This window comes from Bombina bombina, chromosome 3, assembly GCF_027579735.1.
Source record: "Bombina bombina isolate aBomBom1 chromosome 3, aBomBom1.pri, whole genome shotgun sequence".
Lineage (NCBI taxonomy): Eukaryota > Metazoa > Chordata > Amphibia > Anura > Bombinatoridae > Bombina > Bombina bombina.
The window spans coordinates 859421770-859437013 of record NC_069501.1 but is presented as its reverse complement, the minus strand read 5'-3'; the positions used below and the strand labels follow the sequence as shown (position 1 = coordinate 859437013).

At 35.8% G+C, this 15244-nt stretch overlaps 1 pseudogene; it reads right to left on the bottom strand.

Annotated features, from left to right (window-relative positions):
- Nucleotides 1-4162: 4162 nt before the first annotated feature.
- On the bottom strand, nucleotides 4163-4281 carry LOC128654870 (uncharacterized; annotated as a pseudogene).
- Between the last annotated feature and the right edge of the window lie 10963 nt (nucleotides 4282-15244).

Genomic DNA, 15244 nt, shown 5'->3' with positions numbered 1-15244 from the left:
CTTGGGTTGGATGAAGATCTTGGAGCCAGGACGGATCGGTGATACCTGGATGGTGAAGACAAGGTAGGAAGATCTTCAGGGGCTTAGTGTTAGGTTTATTTAAGGGGGGTTTGGGTTAGATTAGGGGTATGTGGGTGGTGGGTTGTAATGTTGGGGGGGGGGTATTGTATGTTTTTTTTTACAGGCAAAAGAGCTGAAATTCTTGGGGCATGCCCCGCAAAGGGCCCTGTTCAGGGCTGGTAAGGTAAAAGAGCTTGTAACTTTTTTAATTTAGAATAGGGTAGGGAATTTTTTATTTTGGGGGGCTTTGTTATTTTATTAGGGGGCTTAGAGTAGGTGTAATTAGTTTAAAATTGTTGTAATATTTTTCTTATGTTTGTAAATATTTTTTTATTTTCTGTAACTTAGTTCTTTTTTATTTTTTGTACTTTAGCTAGTTTATTTAATTGTATTTATTTGTAGGAATTGTGTTTAATTAATTTATTGATAGTGTAGTGTTAGGTTAATTGTAGGTAATTGTAGGTAGTTTATTTAATTATTTTATTGATAGGGTAGTGTTAGGTTTAATTATAACTTAGGTTAGGATTTATTTTACAGGTAAATTTGTTATTATTTTAACTAGGTAACTATTAAATAGTTCTTAACTATTTAATAGCTATTTTACCTGGTTAAAATAATAACAAAGTTGCCTGAAAAATAAATATTAATCCTAAAATAGCTATAATATAATTATAATTTATATTGTAGCTATATTATGATTTATTTTACAGGTAAGTATTTAGCTTTAAATAGGAATCATTTATTTAATAAGAGTTAATTTATTTCGTTAGATAAAAATTATATTTAACTTAGGGGGGTGTTAGTGTTAGGGTTAGACTTAGCTTTAGGAGTTAATACATTTATTAGAATAGCGGTGAGCTCCGGTCGGCAGATTAGGGGTTAATAATTGAAGTTAGGTGTCGGCGATGTTAGGGAGGGCAGATTAGGGGTTAATACTATTTATGATAGGGTTAGTGAGGCGGATTAGGGGTTAATACATTTATTATAGTAGCGCTCAGGTCCGCTCGGCAGATTAGGGGTTAATAAGTGTAGGCAGGTGTCGGCGACGTTGAGGGGGGCAGATTAGGGGTTAATAAATATAATATAGGGGTCGGCGGGGTTAGGGCAGCAGATTAGGGGTACATAGGGATAACGTAGGTGGCGGCGATTTGCGGTCGGAAGATTAGGGGTTAATTATTTTAAGTTGCTGGCGGCGACGTTGTGGGGGGCAAGTTAGGGGTTAAGAAATATAATATAGGGGTCGGCGAGGTTAGGGGCAGCAGATTAGGGGTACATAAGTATAATGTAGGTGGCGGTCGGCAGATTAGGGGTTAAAAAATTTTAATCGAGTGGCGGCGATGTGGGGGGAGCTCGGTTTAGGGGTACATAGGTAGTTTATGGGTGTTAGTGTACTTTAGGGTACAGTAGTTAAGAGCTTTATAAACCGGCGTTAGCCAGAAAGCTCTTAACTCCTGCTATTTTCAGGCGGCTGGAATCTTGTCGTTAGAGCTCTAACGCTCACTTCAGAAACGACTCTAAATACCAGCGTTAGAAAGATCCCATTGAAAAGATAGGCTACGCAAATGGCGTAGGGGGATCTGCGGTATGGAAAAGTCGCGGCTGAAAAGTGAGCGTTAGACCCTTTAATCACTGACTCCAAATACCAGCGGGCGGCCAAAACCAGCGTTAGGAGCCTCTAACGCTGGTTTTGACGGCTACCGCCGAACTCCAAATCTAGGCCATAGTGTTTGTTATTTTTTGTAACTTAGTTGTTAGTTTTTTGTAACTTTGTAATTTTTTAGTGTAGATTTAAATTATTTGAGTAGGGTTAGGTGTTTAAATATATAATACATTTAATTTAATTTGTAGTTTAATGTAATTTTAGTATAACAGTTAGGATAGATTAATTAATAGTTTAATATAGTTTAATTTAAATCTAAAGTTAAGTATAAATTTATTATAAGATAGGGATCAGTTAATATTTAATGTAAGGTTAGCGGGTTGTAAGGTTTAGGGGTTAATAGGTTTAGTAAGTGGTAGTGATGTGGGAGGCCATGGGTTTAGGGGTTAATAACTTTATTTAGTTGCGGTGGGCTCCGGGAGCGGCGGGATAGAGGTTCATAACTTTATGTAGGTGTCGGGGGAACAGCAGAATAGGGGTTAATAAGTATAATGTAGGTGGCGGCAGTGTAGGGGGCAGCAGATTAGGGGTGTTTAGACTTGGGGTACATGTTACGGTGTTAGGTGTAAACATAACTTTTATTATACCATAAGAATCAATGGGATATTGGGCAGCAGCGAACATGAGCTTTCGCTGCTTTCAGACTCCCATTGATTCGTATGGCATCCGCGGCCTCCAGGGCGGCGGATTGAAACCAGGTATGCTGGGCCGGAATAGTGTCGAGCGTACCTGGTAGTTATTTGATAAGTAGCAAAAGTATTCAGATAGTGCCGAATTTGCATTCGGAACATCTGTAGTGACGTAAGCATCGATCTGTGTCGGACTGAGACCAGCGGATCGTATGTTACGTCACAAAATTTGATAAATAAGGCGAATCAAGCTCTCCACAATTACGCTGCGGAATTCCAGCGTATTTGCGGTTGACGGCTTAATAACTAGGGGCCAATGGCTGATTTGTATTTATAGTTCACTACGTACCAGAAAAACATTGCCTAGTTTCCTCTAAAAATTGCCTGGTTGGATGTTAAATTAAAATGGCTGTAGGGTTGTGCTTAACAACTTATAAAATGTTTGTGCAGTTGTGAAGCAGAATGAGGAAGTGTGTAAACTGGTTGATAACACTTTACGCTAGCCGGAACCACTGTGTTACAGTGATATACTCAGGAAACAATCTTCAGTGTAGATAGAAGGAAAGAGCCTATAGGCTTAAGTGTTTAAACAATTTAAAATTATCTAAAAAAAATGCTCATTAGATAGTATGTTAGAAAATATAAATAAAATGGCATATGAGTATTTATAGTAAACAAATCAACTATTAAAAATGGCTCTATAAGGCGGGTTCCTACTATCTACACTTACGATTTAAGATGTGATCAGGAAATCTTAGAAGGACTGTGTATTTTCACTTTTGGCGCTGTGATGTTTTATGTTTTTTATTAAACAATACATTCAGCAATACTCTCTCTGTGCAAAGAAAATCACAAAGACAAGGGCGACTCCTCGTGTGATATAGTTTGGACAAATGTAAAAATAGGTGAATACAGATTTTATACTCACAAGTAAAGCAGCACTCTGTTGTGCTTATAGAGGCAGACTGGGAGTTCACAGTGTCCCAGTTCACTGACCAAAGCAGTGCAACAAATCACTCCAGGGTAGATTTCAATCAAGCTCAGGCTCTCAGCAAAGAGTTAAAATACCATAGTTTAATGGTGCAATAAAATACAATATAAAATGTCACAAATGCGACCGTAATAATGGATAAACAAGCAACTAGTTTCTCAGATCTCTGTCTGTTTCCTCAGGCTTCTATCCAAAGACTGAGAGCTCTGGCTTATAAATGCTAAATGACCACTCTAGGAGTGAAACATAACCACACCTATTCAGGTGTGGAAGTGAACCAGCCTCATCAGGTGTGTGAGTTCACACCTGTTTCAATCAGACCATAGTTAGAATACAATGATTAAAACCATTTCCAAATAATTCACATTATACTAAAAAACAAACAAGTACTGTACAAATTGGTTAATAAAGGATGTAAAAAACAACAACCATAGGCAAACATTATCTTATGGTGGATATCATGTCAGCATCATATGTTATAGGATATTATTATGGTATTCTAAAATAGTAACATTAAAAAATTGTTCCCCACCCTTTTAAAAAAAAAAAAAATAATACAAAAAAAATAATAATATATATACACACATACATATATAAAAAGTACATGATATTCTAATTCTTGGTGTTCATACCAAATGTCTTAGTATGTTGTCAGTTAGTCTAAATAAGTTAAAGTTTTATTAAAGCACCTATTGATGTTAACAGCCTTTGGTCAAATATGTATAAGCAAGATTTTCTATAGGAGAGAGCCCTTTCAATTATGCAGGCCTTATTGATAATATATATATATACACATATACATATCCATATATACATATTTTAAGTCTAATGCACCTGGTGTTCCCAGGCAGTCTCCCATCCAGGTACTGACCAGGCCTGGCCCTGCTTAGCTTCCAAGATCAAACGGGATCAGGTACATTCAGTGAAGTGTGGTAATATCATAATCTAAGCAATATGAAATGTATTTATTAAGCAATAGATAAGTGTACTTAGTGAATATCTATTAACCTACTCTAATGTGTAAAAACGGGGTTGTAAAACATTATGTTCAATATACAAAAATAAGATGGTATAGAAATACAGTAGTAACAATATTGTTTAATGTGTTGGAGATAATGTTGAGTTGTATATTGTGAGTGCAGACTTAACTAAAATGATACAATAAAAATAAAAATGTTCAGTGAACAGTGTATATGTTTTCTAATGTGCAGCATATATATTCATAAATCCATAATAGTATGGGTGTATTACATGTATTAAACCGGTATATCCTATGTTGGTATAACAAACCCATATCTTGAAGTGGTATACATAGATATACATACACATACATGAACACACATATACGTATATACACTCCAAAATCCCTTTTAAAATCGGATCTTTTTTAAGAAGGTACCAGTGTTTCTTTATTATTTTTGTAATGGCTTTATAGTTGGAGTTATAGTTAGTAATAAATGTAGTCTGCTTTTTGTTACTATTACATCTATTTAACCCATTATAAGGTAGCGGATTAAGAATTTCATTTCTATTTAGTTCTCTTGCCCTTCGGTAACCTTCTTCTAAGAGCATTGGAGGGTACCCTTTTTCAAGAAATCTATTTTTTAAGATAAGGGATTGCTCATCATATGTCTCTAATAATGTGCAATTACGCCTAATCCGTCTAAACTGACTAAATGGAATATTTTCCTTCCAACTCTTTAGATGGTTACTTTGATAGTCTAAAAAGTTATTGCTATCTACTAATTTAAAGAAGGTTTTGGATTGAACCCTATTATTTATATCCCAAGTGAGCACTATATCAAGATATTCAATTTCTTCCAAATGTATTTTGTGAGTGAAGGTTAGACCAAAATCATTAGTTACAAAAATAAGATGGTATAGAAATACAGTAGTAACAATATTGTTTAATGTGTTGGAGATAATGCAGACTTAACTAAAATGATACAATAAAAATAAAAATGTTCAGTGAACAGTGTATATGTTTTCTAATGTGCAGCATATATATTCATAAATCCATAATAGTATGGGTGTATTACATGTATTAAACCGGTATATCCTATGTTGGTATAACAAACCCATATCTTGAAGTGGTATACATAGATATACATACACATACATGAACACACATATACGTATATACACACACATATATACATATACACACATACATACATATAAACACATATACATATATATACATATATATACACATATATATATCTACACATACACACACACACAAATACACATATATACATATACACATATATACACACCCACACATACACATTGCATGTGCCCTAAATGATTGTGTTATATACCAATCATGACTATAATGTGATCAACCTTATGTGATGTATGATACATACATGTGTGCTGTGATATATAAAAGTGAAGAAGAATAAATGTATGACTATAAAGTCAATATGTGTAGTATATAATATAAATTTGTACTGTGATATACAAAGAGGAGAAAAATAAATGTATGACTATAAAGTCAATATGTGTAATATATAATATAAATTTGTACTATGATATACAAAGAGGAGAAAAATAGCTATAAACTCAATATATACACCTCTGATAATACCTGTGTAATATTAAATAGCTATAGTGTTGCATGGAAAAAAATGATGACCTGATAATCCACAGCAAGATGTACAAAAATATTATATTCAAAAAGCAGACATATCTATGTTCTCATTCAATCCTGTGGGAAAGAGAGTACCAAATTTATAGATCCAGTAGGTTTCCCTTTGACATAACTTTTTGAACCTATTAGTTCCTTGCTTGTATTGTATTCTCTCTAGAGGGGTTATGCAAAATTGACATTTAGTACCACAATGATGTTGAACATGATGTCTTGATACACTATGTTTGAGTGAACCTTTCTCTATGTTTCTAAAGTGTTCTCCCCATCTGCTTCTGACTTTCCTTATGGTTCTACCTAGGTATTGCATCCCACATTTACAGGTTAATAGGTATATGACATAATTAGAGCTACAATCTAATCTATCCTTAAGTTCATATGTACATCCTGTGATAGAAGAAGTGACACTAGTTGCCCCATGCGTGACATATTTACACATGTTGCATCTTTTAATTCTACATTTAAAAGCTCCTTTTTGTTGGTGTCTATTGTTGGACAGACCTCCTATTCCTGATGTTCTTTTGGACATTATGATTTTGCTGGGGGCTATTTTCTGTTTAATGGTTGGGGCTCTCCGAAATGTAATGTTAGGGGAATCATCCAAAATCCCTTTTAAAATCGGATCTTTTTTAAGAAGGTACCAGTGTTTCTTTATTATTTTTGTAATGGCTTTATAGTTGGAGTTATAGTTAGTAATAAATGTAGTCTGCTTTTTGTTACTATTACATCTATTTAACCCATTATAAGGTAGCGGATTAAGAATTTCATTTCTATTTAGTTCTCTTGCCCTTCGGTAACCTTCTTCTAAGAGCATTGGAGGGTACCCTTTTTCAAGAAATCTATTTTTTAAGATAAGGGATTGCTCATCATATGTCTCTAATAATGTGCAATTACGCCTAATCCGTCTAAACTGACTAAATGGAATATTTTCCTTCCAACTCTTTAGATGGTTACTTTGATAGTCTAAAAAGTTATTGCTATCTACTAATTTAAAGAAGGTTTTGGATTGAACCCTATTATTTATATCCCAAGTGAGCACTATATCAAGATATTCAATTTCTTCCAAATGTATTTTGTGAGTGAAGGTTAGACCAAAATCATTAGTTAAATTAAAATGGCTGTAGGGTTGTGCTTAACAAAATTGCCTGGTTGGATGTTAAATTAAAATGGCTGTAGGGTTGTGCTTAACAAAATTGCCTGGTTGGATGTTAAATTAAAATGGCTGTAGGGTTGTGCTTAACAAAATTGCCTGGTTGGATGTTAAATTAAAATGGCTGTAGGGTTGTGCTTAACAAAATTGCCTGGTTGGATGTTAAATTAAAATGGCTGTAGGGTTGTGCTTAACAACTTATAAAATGTTTGTGCAGTTGTGAAGCAGAATGAGGAAGTGTGTAAACTGGTTGATAACACTTTACGCTAGCCGGAACCACTGTGTTACAGTGATATACTCAGGAAACAATCTTCAGTGTAGATAGAAGGAAAGAGCCTATAGGCTTAAGTGTTTAAACAATTTAAAATTATCTAAAAAAAATGCTCATTAGATAGTATGTTAGAAAATATAAATAAAATGGCATATGAGTATTTATAGTAAACAAATCAACTATTAAAAATGGCTCTATAAGGCGGGTTCCTACTATCTACACTTACGATTTAAGATGTGATCAGGAAATCTTGGAAGGACTGTGTATTTTCACTTTTGGCGCTGTGATGTTTTATGTTTTTTATTAAACAATACATTCAGCAATACTCTCTCTGTGCAAAGAAAATCACAAAGACAAGGGCGACTCCTCGTGTGATATAGTTTGGACAAATGTAAAAATAGGTGAATACAGATTTTATACTCACAAGTAAAGCAGCACTTATACTTATAGAGGCAGACTGGGAGTTCACAGTGTCCCAGTTCACTGACCAAGGCAGTGCAACAAATCACTCCAGGGTAGATTTCAACCAAGCTCAGGCTCTCAGCAAAGAGTTAAAATACCATAGTTTAATGGTGCAATAAAATACAATATAAAATGTCACAAATGTGACCGTAATAATGGATAAACAAGCAACTAGTTTCTCAGATCTCTGTCTGTTTCCTCAGGCTTCTATCCAAAGACTGAGAGCTCTGGCTTATAAATGCTAAATGACCACTCTAGGAGTGAAACATAACCACACCTATTCAGGTGTGGAAGTGAACCTGCCTCATCAGGTGTGTGAGTGCACACCTGTTTCAATCAGACCATAGTTAGAATACAATGATTAAAACCATTTCCAAATAATTCACATTATACTAAAAAACAAACAAGTACTGTACAAATAAATAATAAAAAATAAAAAATAAAGGATGTAAAAAACAAAAAAAACAACCATAGCCAAAAACTATCTTATGGTGGATATCAGGCTATGGCCGAAAGAAATCCCCAGTTAGTGATTCCCAATGATATTGATCCACTAGTGGATAACCTTTATGAAGGCTATATTCATTCAGACAAATGCCTACCCTCATCCTTCATGCCCCCTCGGGAAGAAGTTTCTTTTATAGATGTATTCCAAAATATGGTTCTGGAGGATTTAGCCAACATTCCTAAACATGTTCTAGGTGATTCAAATCTTTGGCCTAATGAAAAGAGAGCCCTTCTAAAATTGTCAAAAAATGATTCAATAGTCATACGTCAGGCGGACAAGGGGGGCGGTATAGTCCTACAGGACTATCAAGATTACTTGAAGGAAGCAGATAGAATAATAAAGGATTTTGAGTACTACAGGCCTCTAGATCAAGACCCTATACTTCTGTTCACTAAGGCCTAGATTTGGAGTTTGGCGGTAGATGGGTTGTTAACGCTACGCGGGCTTTTTTCTGGCCGCACCATAAAAATAACTCTGGTATCGAGAGTCCAAAAAAATGCTGCGTTAGGCTCCAAAAAAGGAGCGTAGAGCATTTTTACCGCAAATGCAACTCTCGATACCAGAGTTGCTTACGGACGCGGCCAGCCTCAAAAACGTGCTCGTGCACGATTCCCCCATAGGAAACAATGGGGCTGTTTGAGCTGAAAAAAAACCTAACACCTGCAAAAAAGCCGCGTTCAGCTCCTAACGCAGCCCCATTGTTTCCTATGGGGAAACACTTCCTACGTCTGCACCTAACACTCTAACATGTACCCCGAGTCTAAACACCCCTAACCTTACACTTATTAACCCCTAATCTGCCGACCCCACTATCGCTGACCCCTGCATTATATTATTAACCCCTAATCTGCCGCTCCGTAAACCGCCGCAATTTACATTATCCCTATGTATCCCTAATCTGGTGCCCCTAACACCGCCGACCCCTATATTATATTTATTAACCCCTAATCTGCCCCCCCACAACGTCGCCTCCACCTGCCTACACTTATTAACCCCTAATCTGCCGAGCGGACCGCACCGCTACTATAATAAATGTATTAACCCCTAATCCGCCTCACTAACCCTATAATAAATAGTATTAACCCCTAATCTGCCCTCCCTAACATCGCCGACACCTAACTTCAATTATTAACCCCTAATCTGACGACCGGAGCTCACCGCTACTATAATAAATGGATTAACCCCTAAAGCTACGTCTAACCCTAACACTAACACCCCCCTAACTTAAATATAATTTAAATCTAACGAAATTAATTAACTCTTATTAAATAAATTATTCCTATTTAAAGCTAAATACTTACCTGTAAAATAAATCCTAATATAGCTACAATATAAATTATAATTACATTGTAGCTATTTTAGGATTAATATTTATTTTACAGGCAACTTTGTAATTATTTTAACCAGGTACAATAGCTATTAAATAGTTAAGAACTATTTAATAGCTACCTAGTTAAAATAATTACAAAATTACCTGTAAAATAAATCCTAACCTAAGTTATAATTAAACCTAACACTACCCTATCAATAAATTAATTAAATAAAATACCTACAATTACCTACAATAAAACCTAACACTACACTATCAATAAATAAATTAAATACAATTCCTACAAATAACTACAATTACATAAACTAACTAAAGTACAAAAAATAAAAAATAACTAAGTTACAAAAAATAAAAAAATATTTACAAACATAAGAAAAATATTACAACAATTTTAAACTAATTACACCTACTCTAAGCCCCCTAATAAAATAACAAAGACCCCCAAAATAAAAAAATGCCCTACCCTATTCTAAATTAATAAACTTAAAAGCTCTTTTACCTTACCAGCCCTGAACAGGGCCCTTTGCGGGGCATGCCCCAAGAAAATCAGCTCTTTTGCCTGTAAAAAAAAACATACAATACCCCCCCCCAACATTACAACCCACCACCCACATACCCCTAATCTAATCCAAACCCCACTTAAATAAACCTAACACTAAGCCCCTGAAGATCTTCCTACCTTGTCTTCACCTCAACAGGTATCACCGATCCGTCCTGGCATCCGGTGCTGAAGAGGTCCAGAAGAGGCTCCAAAGTCTTCCTCCTATTCGGCAAGAAGAGGACATCCGGACCGGCAAACATCTTCATCCAAGCGGCATCTTCGATCTTCTTCCATCCGGTGCGGAGCGGGTCCATCTTGAAGCAGCCGACGCGGATCCATCCTCTTCTTCCGGCGTCTCCCGACGAATGACGGTTCCTTTAAGGGACGTCATCCAAGATGGCGTCCCTCGAATTCCGATTGGCTGATAGGATTCTATCAGCCAATCGGAATTAAGGTAGGAATATTCTGATTGGCTGATGGAATCAGCCAATCAGAATCAAGTTCAATCCGATTGGCTGATCCAATCAGCCAATCAGATTGAGCTCGCATTCTATTGGCTGATCGGAACAGCCAATAGAATGCGAGCTCAATCTGATTGGCTGATTGGATCAGCCAATCGGATTGAACTTGATTCTGATTGGCTGATTCCATCAGCCAATCAGAATATTCCTACCTTAATTCCGATTGGCTGATAGAATCCTATCAGCCAATCGGAATTCGAGGGACGCCATCTTGGATGACGTCTCTTAAAGGAACCGTCATTCGTCGGGAGACGCCGGAAGAAGAGGATGGATCCGCGTCGGCTGCTTCAACATGGACCCGCTCCGCACCGGATGGAAGAAGATCGAAGATGCCGCTTGGATGAAGATGTTTGCCGGTCCGGATGTCCTCTTCTTGCCGGATAGGAGGAAGACTTTGGAGCCTCTTCTGGACCTCTTCAGCACCGGATGCCAGGACGGATCGGTGATACCTGTTGAGGTGAAGACAAGGTAGGAAGATCTTCAGGGGCTTAGTGTTAGGTTTATTTAAGGGGGGTTTGGGTTAGATTAGTGGTATGTGGGTGGTGGGTTGTAATGTTGGGGGGGGTATTGTATGTTTTTTTTTACAGGCAAAAGAGCTGAACTTCTTGGGGCATGGCCCGCAAAGGGCCCTGTTCAGGGCTGGTAAGGTAAAAGAGCTTTTAACTTTATTAATTTAGAATAGGGTAGGGCATTTTTTTATTTTGGGGGTCTTTGTTATTTTATTAGGGGGCTTAGAGTAGGTGTAATTAGTTTAAAATTGTTGTAATATTTTTCTTATGTTTGTAAATATTTTTTTATTTTTTGTAACTTAGTTCTTTTTTATTTTTTGTACTTTAGTTAGTTTATGTAATAGTAGTTATTTGTAGGAATTGTATTTAATTTATTTATTGATAGTGTAGTGTTAGGTTTTATTGTAGGTAATTGTAGGTATTTTATTTAATTAATTTATTGATAGGGTAGTGTTAGGTTTAATTATAACTTAGGTTAGGATTTATTTTACAGGTAATTTTGTAATTATTTTAACTAGGTAGCTATTAAATAGTTCTTAACTATTTAATAGCTATTGTACCTGGTTAAAATAATTACAAAGTTGCCTGTAAAATAAATATTAATCCTAAAATAGCTATAATATAATTATAATTTATATTGTAGCTATATTAGGATGTATTTTACAGGTAAGTATTTATCTTTAAATAGGAATAATTTATTTAATAAGAGTTAATTAATTTCGTTAGATTTAAATTATATTTAAGTTAGGGGGGTGTTAGGGTTAGACTTAGCTTTAGGGGTTAATACATTTATTAGAATAGCGGTGAGCTCCGGTCGGCAGATTAGGGGTTAATAATTGAAGTTAGGTGTCGGCGATGTTAGGGAGGGCAGATTAGGGGTTAATACTATTTATGATAGGGTTAGTGAGGCGGATTAGGGGTTAATAACTTTATTATAGTAGCGCTCAGGTCCGCTCGGCAGATTAGGGGTTAATAAGTGTAGGCAGGTGTCGGTGACTTTGAGGGGGGCAGATTAGGGGTTAATAAATACAATATAGGGGTCGGCGGTGTTAGGGGCAGCAGATTAGGGGTACATAGCTATAATGTAGGTGGCGGCGCTTTGCGGTCGGCAGATTAGGGGTTAATTATTGTAGGTAGCTGGCGGCGACGTTGTGGGGGGCAGGTTAGGGGTTAATAAATATAATACAGGGGTCGGCGGTGTTAGGGGCAGCAGATTAGGGGTACATAAGTATAACGTAGGTGGCGGTCGGCAGATTAGGGGTTAAAAAAAATTAATAGAGTTGCGGCGATGTGGGGGGACCTCGGTTTAGGGGTACATAGGTAGTTTATGGGTGTTAGTGTACTTTAGGGTACAGTAGTTAAGAGCTTTATGAACCGGCGTTAGCCCAGAAAGCTCTTAACTACTGACTTTTTTCTGCGGCTGGAGTTTTGTCGTTAGAGCTCTAACGCTCACTTCAGAAACGACTCTAAATACCGGAGTTAGGAAGATCCCATTGAAAAGATAGGATACGCAATTGACGTAAGGGGATCTGCGGTATGGAAAAGTCGCGGCTGAAAAGTAAGCGTTAGACCCTATTTTGAGTGACTCCAAATACCGGCGGTAGCCTAAAACCAGCGTTAGGAGCCTCTAACGCTGGTTTTCACGGCTACCGCCAAACTCTAAATCTAGGCCTAAGAAATTAAATTCTATTATTCAATTTGGATTTGAAGAAGGTATCTTGACCTTGAAAGAAAAACAATATTTAACACCAAAAAATCCCAGTATTCCATATTTTTACCACCTACCCAAAATCCATAAAAATCTACAAACACCACCAGGTAGACCTATAATAGCAGGTATGAATAGTATCACAGATTATCTATCAGCATATGTGGATTTTTTTTCTGCAAAAATATGTTAGACAACTTCCCTCATACATTAAGGACACCACAGACTTACTTCATAAACTTTCTAATATTACAAGAAAAAGTAAATACCTATGGATGACATGCGATGTCAACGCACTATATTCCAATATATCACATGAAATAGGGTTAAAATGTGTTTCTGAATATCTACATGAAGATTTTTATATGCCAGATATTCAGAAAGAATATATATTGAAGCTAATTGGATTTATATTAAAACATAACTATTTTAAATATCAAGATAATTATTATATACAGACCAAGGGTACTGCCATGGGGACCAGGTTCGCTCCCAGCTTCGCTAATTTGGTAATGGGTTGTTTTGAAGATATTTATATCAACGGTGGAAGCTGGGATGAGAACCTGGTCTTCTATGGTAGATACATAGATGATCTAATCATCATTTGGAATGGGTCATTGGATTCAGCTAGAGAATTTGCTTTTAAACTTGATACTAATGATTTTGGTCTAACCTTCACTCACAAAATACATTTGGAAGAAATTGAATATCTTGATATAGTGCTCACTTGGGATATAAATAATAGGGTTCAATCCAAAACCTTCTTTAAATTAGTAGATAGCAATAAATTTTTAGACTATCAAAGTAACCATCTAAAGAGTTGGAAGGAAAATATTCCATTTAGTCAGTTTAGACGGATTAGGCGTAATTGCACATTATTAGAGACATATGATGAGCAATCCCTTATCTTAAAAAATAGATTTCTTGAAAAAGGGTACCCTCCAATGCTCTTAGAAGAAGGTTACCGAAGGGCAAGAGAACTAAATAGAAATGAAATTCTTAATCCACTACCTTATAATGGGTTAAATAGATGTAATAGTAACAAAAAGCAGACTACATTTATTACTAACTATAACTCCAACTATAAAGCCATTACAAAAATAATAAAGAAACACTGGTACCTTCTTAAAAAAGATCCGATTTTAAAAGGGATTTTGGATGATTCCCCTAACATTACATTTCGGAGAGCCCCAACCATTAAACAGAAAATAGCCCCCAGCAAAATCATAATGTCCAAAAGAACATCAGGAATAGGAGGTCTGTCCAACAATAGACACCAACAAAAGGAGCTTTTAAATGTAGAATTAAAAGATGCAACATGTGTAAATATGTCACGCATGGGGCAACTAGTGTCACTTCTTCTATCACAGGATGTACATATGAACTTAAGGATAGATTAGATTGTAGCTCTAATTATGTCATATACCTATTAACCTGTAAATGTGGGATGCAATACCTAGGTAGAACCATAAGGAAAGTCAGACGCAGATGGGGAGAACACTTTAGAAACATAGAGAAAGGTTCACTCAAACATAGTGTATCAAGACATCATGTTCAACATCATTGTGGTACTAAATGTCAATTTTGCATAACCCCTCTAGAGAGAATACAATACAAGCAAGGAACTAATAGGTTCAAAAAGTTATGTCAAAGGGAAACCTACTGGATCTATAAATTTGGTACTCTCTTTCCCACAGGATTGAATGAGAACATAGATATGTCTGCTTTTTGAATATAATATTTTTGTACATCTTGCTGTGGATTATCAGGTCATCATTTTTTTCCATGCAACACTATAGCTATTTAATATTACACAGGTATTATCAGAGGTGTATATATTGAGTTTATAGCTATTTTTCTCCTCTTTGTATATCATAGTACAAATTTATATTATATATTACATATATTGACTTTATAGTCATACATTTATTTTTCTCCTCTTTGTATATCACAGTACAAATTTATATTATATACTACACATATTGACTTTATAGTCATACATTTATTTTTCTCCTCTTTGTATATCACAGTACAAATTTATATTATATACTACACATATTGACTTTATAGTCATACATTTATTCTTCTTCACTTTTATATATCACAGCACACATGTATGTATCATACATCACATAAGGTTGATCACATTATAGTCATGATTGGTATATAACACAATCATTTAGGGCACATGCAATGTGTATGTGTGGGTGTGTATATATGTGTATATGTATATATGTGTATTTGTGTGTGT